The 10911-nt window shown below is 58.2% G+C and overlaps 1 protein-coding gene across 3 annotated transcripts in view; it reads left to right on the top strand.

Moving 5' to 3' along the window:
- Positions 1–6465: 6465 nt before the first annotated feature.
- The window catches only part of LOC308519667 (janus kinase and microtubule-interacting protein 1), a 50158-nt gene continuing 45712 nt past the window's right edge, over positions 6466–10911 (top strand). The window contains exon 1 of one of the 3 annotated variants that reach the window (XM_081091783.1): positions 6466–6785. The gene's annotated coding sequence lies outside the window, so the exon portion shown is untranslated. The remainder of the gene's footprint in view (positions 6786–10911) is intronic. The other 2 variants (XM_081091782.1, XM_081091784.1) reach the window with 2 other exon arrangements.

Here is a 10911-nt window from a genome sequence, read left to right as displayed (position 1 = left end):
CCAGGTCACCTGTGCCCGCCTCACAGCAGCTACCGTCTCTCCCCCTCCCGCTCAGCCCTCTGCTGTTGCACAGGGCGGAAGCTGTTTTCTTAATTGGAAGAAATACTTTAAAATACTTTTTATTGTGCGTCTCTCTATTCTATTGCTATAGGTCAAGAGTCACCATGACTGGGTTTGTCGCTTTGCTGCCATCCGGGCTCTGTGTTTTGGCTTCTTTATGAAAAACGAAGACCCTCCTGCGAGCTTCCTGCGTTTGCCCAGAAAGCATCGTTCCCGCGACAAAGGCACCCGGGGGGCAGCGGGCGTATTTCCCTCTGAAGCTGCCTCTCCCGCCGAACTTCCCACACAGGACTTGTACCCGACGGACCTGCCCTACATACAGCCACGTCCACGGCGAGCCGATCACTAGCGCAGGGCGTGGCTGTGTGAGAACATCTCCCGCACGCCCGAGCACATCAGCTGCAAGGGAAAAGGGGAAGTCGCAGACGATTGAGCAAAGGAAGGTAGATTTTTTAAAAAGCGTAGCCAGCAGCAGAGCAGAAAACCAACTGATGGGAGAAAAATCCGTCCCAGTAGGACCTTGACCAGCACAGACCTTCCAAGTTCAAACCAAACTAGTGAGGCTGTTAACTCAGGCTGCCTGGTGGGGGGAGTGTTAGGAGAGTGGGGCAGGGCATCCATAAAAAGACATTGAGCACAAAAGGGGCCGTTTGTGTAAAATTATACCCGTGCATCTGCGCACAGGGGGGGCACGAAGGCCGGGTCACGGGGGGGCCCAAGGGGGTTAGCGGGTTTGGCGAGAGTCAAGGTGACCCCTGTTTTCTCCCTAGAGCTGCCGGCATTGTTTGACTTCTTTGCGATGAGCATGTATTATTCATAGAACAGGAAATGCCACAGAAAGGGTGTTCATTGAAAGGTAGAGAGGAGCCAGACGCACATTCTGGCCTAGGGACCTCGCAACAGAGAAGGCCAGATGTCCCTGTGATACGGTGATGGGGAACATGGGCACTCTGCCTGCCTCGCACCCTCCCGGTGGCCCTACCTACCTCTAAGGAAAATCCCACAGGCCCCGTGCCGCTGCAAGAGCCTTGCTCAGCTGCCTTCATGTCCACCAGTGTTTTTTTTTAAAAACATTTTATTTTGAGACTAGAGGCCCGGTGCACGAATTCATGCAGAGGTGGGTCTGGCGGGCCCCCTCCCCATGGGGACCCATCAGGCGGGGCTGCCGGCTGGCGGGGGGGGGGTGGGCATGGGTGGTTGGCCGGCTGGCCCGGCTTCCGGTTGGGGTGTTGGAGGCCGATTGGGGGCCGGGTTGGCCGGGGGTGGGGGCCAATCGGCCTGGATCAGGCTGGTTGGCTGCTGCAGTGCACGTCATAGCCACCGGTCATTCTGATGGTTCCGCCATTCCAGTCTCTGGGCTTTTATATGTGTGGATAATTGTAGAGTCACATGCAGTTGTAGGAAACAATACAGAGGGACCAATCCCACTATGCCCTTCACCAGTTTCCCCCAATGCTGACACCTCGCAAGACTGTAGCACAAAATGACAGACCAGGCAGTCAGCATCACTGCAACCCATTTGTCTCATTCGGATTTCCCTGGCTTTGCATGGACTCATGTGTGGGCGGTGTGTGTGTGTGTGTGTGTGTGTGTGTCTGCACCATGTGTGTGCGGTGTGTGTTTAGTGCTGTGCAGGTTTATTACATGTAGATTCGAGTGCCCTCCACTGCAGTCAAGATTCAAAACAGCGCCACAGCCACCGCCCTGCCCCCTCCCCACCTCCTGGCAACCACCGGTCGGTTGTCTGTGGCTACAGTTTGTCGTGCTGATGAAGTCAGGTAAATGGGCCCGCACAGCTGCCTCACTTAGTCCAGTTCTCCTCCTGGGTGTGGAAGTGGGTGGATGGAGAGCAGGGACGGGGTCAGAGGGACCCAGCGGCAGTTTCCAGATCCTTTTGGCAGAGTCACTTGGACTCTCCGGGTCTCGGTTGTCTCATCTGGAAAATGGGCAGCACACAGCCTCCTCTGCAGGGACGGGGAGTAGCTTTTCCCCGATGGATGCCAGTGGCGCTCGCCACCTGAGCACTCTTAATGGCCCCAGCTCCGCCTGAGGTGCACCGTGGTAATCTCTTTCAATAGCCGACCCCGCCTGTAGGAGGAGCTGTTCTTCCAGTTACTCAGATGAGGGACCTGAGGCTCAAGGCAACCCAGGGGGCAAATGGGAGAGCCGCCATTCATGCTCCAGACTGTCTGGCAGGTGAGGGTGTGGCATCCTTTCTATTTGACAGGGAGAGGACCGGGACTTCATTGCGACGCAGCTAGTTTGTGGCCGAGCCAATGCCAAAGCCTGGTACTCCCACTCCTTACCCAGCACCGGTTTCTCTGAGCCTCTCTGCCCCTAGGGGCTGTGTGTGTGTGTGTGTGTGTGTGGGGGGGGGGCTTTCCTTTTGTGTCTTCCCAGCAGCGCAGAAGTAGTTTCCTGCCACCGGAGCCAGGCTGGGTGGTTTGAATGCCCACTCTGCCACCGACCAGCGGGGGGAGAGGGGTGGCTTAGGAAAATGACCGACCCTTTCCATTAACATGAGACCTGTCCTTCAGGGACCATGTCCTTCAAGGACCATGGCTCAAACTGCCTGGTCTGGCCCTCAGCCTGCCTCATAGCCACCATTGCACAGCCTCTCGCCTCCACTGCCCATCGGTCTCCACACACATGCCAGAGTCTGCCAACCTCTGCAGGGTATCCCCTCTCTTCCAGATCCCTTCATCCCCAGGAGTCCCCAGGGGGCCGTCTGCCTCTCGACTTTGTGTGTCCTCTAGGGGGCAGCAGGCTGGAAGCCCACACCATGGTCCTCATGCTGTCCCTCTGGCCCCTCCCTCCTTGTCTCAGCTCAGCTCAATGTTTCCTCCTCCGGGAAGCCCCCTGACCATTTGGGCAGCTCGAGGAGTCCCGTCCCCTGCACTCCTGTTGCCCCGGCTACCCCAGCACAATGACCCCCACACTCTCTCTCCCTGCCCACGAGCCCTTGAGGAGAGAGACCGGCTGTTTCCACGCCAGGTCCCTGGTGCCAGGCAGGGCACCAGCACGCAGCAGATGCCCGTCAGCAGCTAGGTGTGTGAGTTTGCACTGGGCTGTTGGGCTGCCAGGCCAGGGTACCACAGACTGGGTGGCACAGAAATGAGGTGATTACAGGCCTGGAGGCTGGAAGTCCAAGGTCAAGATGGGGGCAGGGCGGTTCCTCCCCAGGCCTCTCCTTGGCATGTAGATGGCCATCTCCTCCCTGTGTCCTCACGGGGTCGTCCCTCTGTGTCTGTGTCCTCATCGCCTTTACTTATAAGGACACCAGTCAGATTGGATCAGGACCCACATCAATGACCTCATTTTACCTTATTACGTACTCAAAGACCCTACAGCCCTGACCGGTGTGGCTCAGTGGGTAGAGCAGTGGCCTGCAGATTGAAGGGTCCCAGGTTTGATTCCGGTCAAGGGCACATGCTGGGGTTGTGGGCTCGATCCCCAGTAAGGGGCGTGCAGGAGGCAGCTGATCAATGATTTGCTCTCATCATTGATGTTTCTATCTCTCTCCCTCTCCCTTCCTCTCTGAAATCAATAAAAATACATTAAAAAAAATAAAGATCCTACCTCCAAATTCAGTCACATTCTGAGGTCCTGGGGGTTAGGACTTTGACACATGAATTTTGAGGGGTCATAATTAGCCCACAACACCCTCCTGTTGTCTCTTCCCCCCTGACCCCCTGTCATCACACTCCTCTCATCCTGGGGGTGTTGGGGAGGCCGAGGGCATTTTTGGGGAAGAAGCTGAAAGGAAGTTGAGTCCAGGATGCCTTCATTTGCGCTTAGTGGGTATGTTTATATGGCTCCCAGCTGATCTGTGTAGGTCAAACTATTGCTCCCTGGGCGGGCATATCGGCTTCCAGGATTATCCTCTCCACACTGTGCCAACCCAGGGGCACGGGTGGGAACCTGTGTTGGGGTGCCTGGCAGCAGAGTACGTGGGTAGAGGAGGAGACACAGGCTTACAAGGTGACCTTTCAACAGGGAGACCCAGACTTGCAGACCTGCAGTCACAGGAACCCGGGCATCTGCGAGTCCCAGACCTCCCAGGCTCCCGCTGGCCTCGCCTCACCTGGGGTGCAAAGTGGAACCCGCGTGGCTGGGTCCTGCTGCGTGGAGGTCCCCCCTTCAGTGGGGTGCAGGGGAGCCCAGGCATCTGCCTTGTTCATGTGCTCCCCCAGGGGCACCGAGCTAAGGAAGTGCTGGTTGAGTCACTTCCTGGTTTGAATTCATACAATTCCTTTTATTGAGAAAATTAATACGATTGCAATAAGAAAACTGAAAAAAGGAATTCTTCCAAATCTTAGTGATCATTTATGAGAGAATGAGAGAGGTTTTCCCAGTTGGGACAGTGAATGAGCGTGACTTCCAAAAGTGAGCGATGAGGCAGAAAGTGTCCTAAGCGACATGGAAAATGCCACCATTGGATCAGCACGCTGGATTATTCAGTTTTTCCTCAGAAAAAAATTACAAATCATTACAAATCATTGTCCTATAAAAATACAACCCAAAAGGATGAAAAAAAAAAAAAGTAGAGAGAAAGCTATTATAAAGGTGGTCAGGTAGTTAATTTTAAAAATTATTATTTTTCTGGATTTATAAAGTTTGTTACCGGTCAACTTGAAACATTGAACAATTTGTTTTTTAATTATTCTAAATACATATTCACTTTGGTACCTAATTTTGTATTAATTTCCCTTAAATTTTTTTTTCTTAAAGGGGCCTCCAAATAGAAGCTTCAGGTCCTATAAAACCTCCCCACTGCTGGTTGCCAGCTCAGTATCCATCCTCCCCTCTTCTGCACACACAGAGCCCTGGTTTTGTTTCAGGTAACAATGTCCATCCTTACATTATTATTATTATTGTTTCCACGAAGCCAGGGGTGGCCATGTGACCTGCTCTGTCCAATGAACCCTGAGGGAAGTGATGTGTTTCTTCCAACATGAAGCTGTAAAAGCCGGTACAATTTGCCACCTTCCCTTCCTACTGCCCAACCGACCCCAGGTACAGTTAAGATAGACTAGCATTAAGCAGAGCCCTCTGCTGGACCAGATGGGATATGCTGGGTGAGCAAGAAAGACACTGAGATTTGGGTGTGTTTGTTACTGGGGCTTCACATAACGCATTCTGTCCAGTACATTTAAATACCTGCATACAGCCCTAACCGGTTTGGCTCAGTGGATAGAGCGTTGGCCTGCGGACTGAAGGGTCCCAGGTTCCATTCCCGTCAAGGGCATGCACCTTGGTTACGGGCACATCCCCAGTGGGAGGTGTGCAGGAGGCAGCTGATCAATGTGTCTCTCTCATCGATGTTTCTAACTCTCTATCCCTCTCTCTTCCTCTCGGTAAAAAAAACAATAAAATATATTAAAAAAAAATACCTGTATACATCTGACAGTATTCTGAGCGCCTTGCCTGGCAAAACAGCCCAGGATGAACAATAAATTCTCTCCCGTAGTTTATGTGATGCCCTGGCCTCTGCCCACCTCTGCCTCACCTCTCTCTGGCCCAGAGACATCTGCTCTGTTTTAGTCTCAAATATGCCCATTGTCCTGGAACAAGGTGTTTCCACGCTCAGGAGGACGCTGTATCCGGACGCTCCGCCCTTTCTCCTCTTTGCTGGACTGGAAGTTGCCAGGACAGTGGCTTTCTCTCAGCTGTTTCCTGTGGTAGCCCTAGGTCTTAATGGCTGCCTGGCTCCTAGTAGGTGCTCAATCAATATTTGTGGGACAAACGGAATGAATGAATCCTTGCCTAGCTCCCTGCTGCCTCCCCTCTAGCCCCGGGGGAATCACAGCCTTCACTCCTCTACTGTTTTGTGATGGGGCTTTGCCTGGTGGGGATGACCTGGGGCTCAGGTGTGAGACTCCCGCCTCCACCACTTGCTACTTGTGTCACCTTCAGTAACTCCCTTTAACCTCTGACCCTGAGATTCCTGTACAAAGGGGAAAACATCATAACGCGATCTTGTGTCTTCCCCACCACCAATTGCCTGATGATCACAGCCCCAGGTTTGTATACCCTCCTACACCCCCCACCCCAAACCAAACAAGCCTGGATGCGAACCCGCTGTGGGTAGGGACAAACTTCCCCGGGCCTTAGCTCCAACTGGCGCCCGAAAGCCCCCAGGGACAGCTCCTACCCAGCGGGCACCCAGAAGCGGCGCTCACCCACCCAAGGAACCCCAGCCCCTCCCCGGCGCGGGCCGCCGGGCCCAGTGCGCACGCTCCGGCCTCCCCGCACCTCCTCTCCCGGCCGCAGAGCCGCTCCCAGCGCCGGCCTAGGGCGGGGGCGGGGCGAGCGCCACGCCCTCCTCTCTGACTGACAGGAGGACCGCCCAATCGTCGGGGCGCCTCGGGGGCGGGGCGGGGCCGCGCGGGGAGCCGGGCGCCCGGCGGCCGCGGGAGCTGCAGCCCGGAGTGTGCGGCACGCGCGGGCCGGCCGCCCCGAGCACTGTCACCCGCGCTGCTGCCACGGGACCCGCGCCCCGCCGAGCCGCGCGCACAGCAGCCAGGCGTCACCATTTGCCTCCGACGATTTTTGGGTTTTTTTTGCACGCATCCTTTTTCTGTTCCGTTTTGTCCTTTTTAAGGCGGGGGCGGCGGCGGCGGCGGCGAAGGCTGGGACGGGGAGGGGCGGCCGGAGGATGCGGCGCGGGACTGCGCTCGCTACGCCCGCTGCTGCTGCCCGGCTCGGGCCCGAGCGCCCAGCAGGTGGGTACAGGTACCCCGGGGGGACGGGAGGCTCGCGCTGGCCAAAGGGGACCCGCGGACCCCGCGACCGATGGGTGGACCGGGCGGCAAGGGACGCGGTTACCGGTGCCGCCCCGCCCCATCGCCCACCTCTCCTCCTCCAGCCTTCGCGCCCCTCCTGAGTCCCCTGCCACGCTCGCTTCTCACCTCCGTGAGCCCCATCCTTCCGCCCCCATCCCCCACTCCTCTCCAAATGCCCCTGCATCCTCCCCGCCAGGGACTCTGGGTCGCCTCTCTCGCTAGGACCCCTCCCCATCCCGCGCCAGCCCCTCTCTCTGCCTCACGCCACCCTCAGGTCCTCTCTCCATTCCGCCCCCGAACTGAGGAGGGGGAGGGGACCCACCCAGCGCCTCCAGGGAGTGGCTGGGGGGCGTGGCCGGCCCGTCCCCTCCGCGTCCTACCCGCAGAGTAGGTCAGGGTCCCCCCAATCCCGGCCGAGGTGGCACAGAGGATGGAGCCCAGAGCCGCGACGCGGCGGCCGGGGACCGGAGGGTGAGGCCGCTCTGCCTGCACTCCCGCCCCACGCACAGCACACGCTGCCGCGGCCCCTGCCACGCACACCCCCGCGCTGCTCCGCTCACGTGGGCGCCGGGGAGAAGGCTGGAACGATGGGAAGAAAGGCGGGTACCCACCTTCCTGCCCGGCCGGCGCGCCCTGGGCGCACTGGGCCTCCGCAGATGGCGCACAGGGATCGGCTTCAGTGGGTCCGGGGACCTTGCCGGGCACCCTGGGTGCAGGCGGCGGCCTCTCGGGCCTGCGTTAGTGCGCCACGCCCTCGCCCTCGCCTCCAGCTCCCTCTCTGCACCTCTCCGTCACGCCACCCTCTTTGCTGTGGGCCCCGGAGGGCGCAGCCTGGTCATCTCTGATGGAGGCCGCTGGCCAGGCTGAGTCTCTTGCCTGAGAAGCACCCCCCTCGCGCCCCTCCCCACACATCCTAGTCTGCTCTTCTCCTGCCGGTGGCGTGGTCAGCCTGGGCTCCCCGCCAGCCTCTGCCAGGCTCCTTAAGCACTGGAGATACTGTATCGAACCGCTGGGCCGCTTCCGCCACCCCGGCCATTCCATGCGCGCTCACAGGCACCCTGTCCTTGGCCTTTGCTCATACTGTTCCCTCTCCCCGAAGGCCCTTCCTTCAACTAGCCAGCTCCTTGACCAAGGTCCGAAGCCCTTGCCCCCCCTGAGCTTCCCTGTGTGCCAGAACTGCTGTCCCTTCTGCTGGGCTCTGCCTACCTGGCCAGATAGGAAGTGGGGGTGGCGGGGTGAGAAGGGTGCTGCCGGGACAACCTCAGCCCCTCACACAGGGGGGTGAGGGCGTGGCTTGCCCCTAACTCAGTGTGACCCACTGTGCGGGGGAGGCTGGGAGAGGAGCTGGCTTCTCCTCCAGGAACTGGGGAAGTGTGTGTGGTATTTTCATGAGCTCCATGGATGAGGAGGGGCAGATTTGGGGAAGGGGTGGGGTGGTCAGATGCCCCATCAGGATGCTTGCCCAGGTGGGCATTGTCCGTTCCCGGGAGACCTGCTGCTCTGAGGACACTGGCATCACTCAGTGGAGGCGGATGGATGATTGCAAAGTTTTGTTGTCGTTGTTGAGACTCGCACACGTGGTCTGTAATGCTGAACATGGCTGCTCCGAGTCAGCGGTAACGCTCACCTTGAGTCTTTTCACATCCAGAGGCCCCTCAGAGGGGCAGAGTGTGGGCTCAACGAATGAGATCATTGCCATTTTCCCCCTTCACAACCATCCGTGGCTCCCACTGCCCAAGGACCGCACAGGTTCCTCACATCCTGGCTTTCCCGGCCCAATTCTGCCCCCCTTGCCACAGTGTTGCACCTCTGTGTCCCGCCGCTGTGTTCCCTAGACACATCCTCACACGTAGGTTTTCCCCGGAAATGTTCCCCTGCCTTGCTTGTCTGGAGAACTCCTATTCATACGAGAAGGCCTGACTCGCATGTTATCCTTCGTCGTGTCTCCGGACTCTGCCAAACAGAGTGTGTGGTTCATGATCTCATCTGTGCTCTCTCAGGACTCGATTCCTGTACACGGTATACTATTTATGTCCCTTTTCCTTCAGCAGACCTTGCCCCCTGGAGGCAGGGGGCACAGTGAGGTCTGAGAGATGGCGGGCTTTGCTGGGGGCTCCATCTTCCGGGGAGGCAGTCACTCGGGCACTCACACTGCCAGGGCCGAGAGACACACACAGAGGGGAGACCGCGGGAGGGGCTGCCCTAGGGCTGCGGGGGCTTCCTGGGGGAGAGGCCGGCTGGAGGCCCGCTCTCTGGGGCACAGGGTGGGTTGGGCCGGCCAGGGGAGAAGTGGCAGAAGAAACAGCTTGTGAGGAAAGGGTGAGCCAGCAGCAACGCTTGCTGGCTATTTGTTTAACTCCTTGAGGTCTGGAACCTGCCTCCCTGTCGCCTCAGGTGTGTGTGTGTGTGGGGGGGGGGTGCAGATTGCCCCGCTTCCCATTCCCACTGGCCCCTCACTCAGCTCTGACTGGGCAGGTGCTTCTCTCCCGAGTCTTCTACCTAAAATGGGGTGCCTCACCCCAGCTGGTTTGTTTCCGTGGATAGAGTGTCGACCTGGGGTCTGAAGGGTCCCAGGTTTGATTCCGGTCAAGGGCACATGCCCAGGTTTCAGACTCGATCCCGAGTAGGGGGCGTGCAGGAGGCAGCCCATCAGTGATTCTCTCTCATCTCTCTCTCCCTCTCCCTCCCTCTCCTAAGCCAATAAAAACATTTTAAAAAAATAACATAAAATGGGGTGCTGCCCTGGGGATGACTGCAGTGTCGCCTGGATCTCAGTCTCTCCCCTGTGGTGGTTGGCTCACGTGTCCTGTTCCTCATGGCTGTGTGATGCTGGGCAAGAGGATGACCTCTCTGAGCCTGCTTTTCCTGTACAGATGAGGATGGCGGTCGGTGTGGGGACCAGAGGTGTGGTCTCTGGGCACAGGAGGCGCTTAATAAGTGGCCATGATGAGGGAGTGTGTGATGAGCGATTTAAAAAGACTCCTTTAGCGTTGTCAGCGCAAACGTCCCAGTTCTAGGCCCTGGTCCTTGCCTAGCTAACGCCAATGAGCGGAGTTTCCCAGGAGGGAAAGATGGAGGGCGGCGGCTGGCGCGAGGGCTCCTGTGGGCTGCGCAGACGAGTGCGGAAGGTGCTGTGTGGCCTGCGAGAACCTGAACCCAGAGTCCACTGAGGGGAGGCTGCCTGCCCGCCCCGGAGCAGTTCCTCCGACGCCTCGTTCATCTGCACTTCTTTCCTGCTCCGCGTTTGGGGTATGGAGGTCCCAGGAACTCCCACCCAGCCCCTAGGAACGCTTAGCGGAACCCATGCCCATGAGCCGTGGCCAGCAGCGAGGGGAGCTGAGCGGTGAAGGAACAGGGCTGGGCCAGCGGAGCCTCGCCGAGGACCAGCTCAGACCCCGCTGGCTGTGTGACCTGGGGCGAGTCACTTCACCCCTCTGTGCCCAGTTCCTTTTCCTGTGATCGTCACTAAGGGAAGTAGCTAGCGTTGCTTAAACTGCCCTGTTCGCTGAGAATTGTTCCATTTAGGCTGCACAGCACAGCCTGGGGTGAGGCTTCTGTGAGCACCTGACGAGCTGGGGCTGGTGTGGCCGTGGAGGGGGGTGGGAGTCACCAGCCTTGGACCCTGCAGGGGAAGATGGCCTCTGGTGGCCTCCCTCCAGGCGGTCTGAGCTCAGGGGAGGAGCGCCACGGGTGTTGCTGTCATTCGAGGCTCAGAAAAGGAGGCCGCGGCCGCCAGCAAGGGGCCTGGGTGTTGTCTCTCTGGCTCTGAAGGCCTCAGACCACGTGTTCTTTGCTCCTGCCTTTGCCGGCCCGTGGACAGCTCTCCAGCCGGGACAGCGACTCCCTCTTGCCTTTGGTGTTCGTAGTATGTACTTGCAGCGCCGTAAGGAGAGGTATTGTCCCCTCATGGGCCATGAAGTGAGATACATGCCGTTTTCTTTAATTATAACAGTTGCCACTTGCCAAGCACTTAACCAAGTGCCAAGGTGCATGCCAGGGGTTGGCAAGCCCATCCTCCCGCCGCCTGTTTTTGTAAATAAAGTTTGATTGGCACCCAGCCCCGTCC

Source organism: Myotis nattereri (genome assembly GCF_964212035.1).
Source record: "Myotis nattereri genome assembly, chromosome: 1".
Lineage (NCBI taxonomy): Eukaryota > Metazoa > Chordata > Mammalia > Chiroptera > Vespertilionidae > Myotis > Myotis nattereri.
The sequence above is the reverse complement of the archived record's forward strand: the minus strand, read 5'-3'. Positions and strand labels throughout refer to the sequence as shown.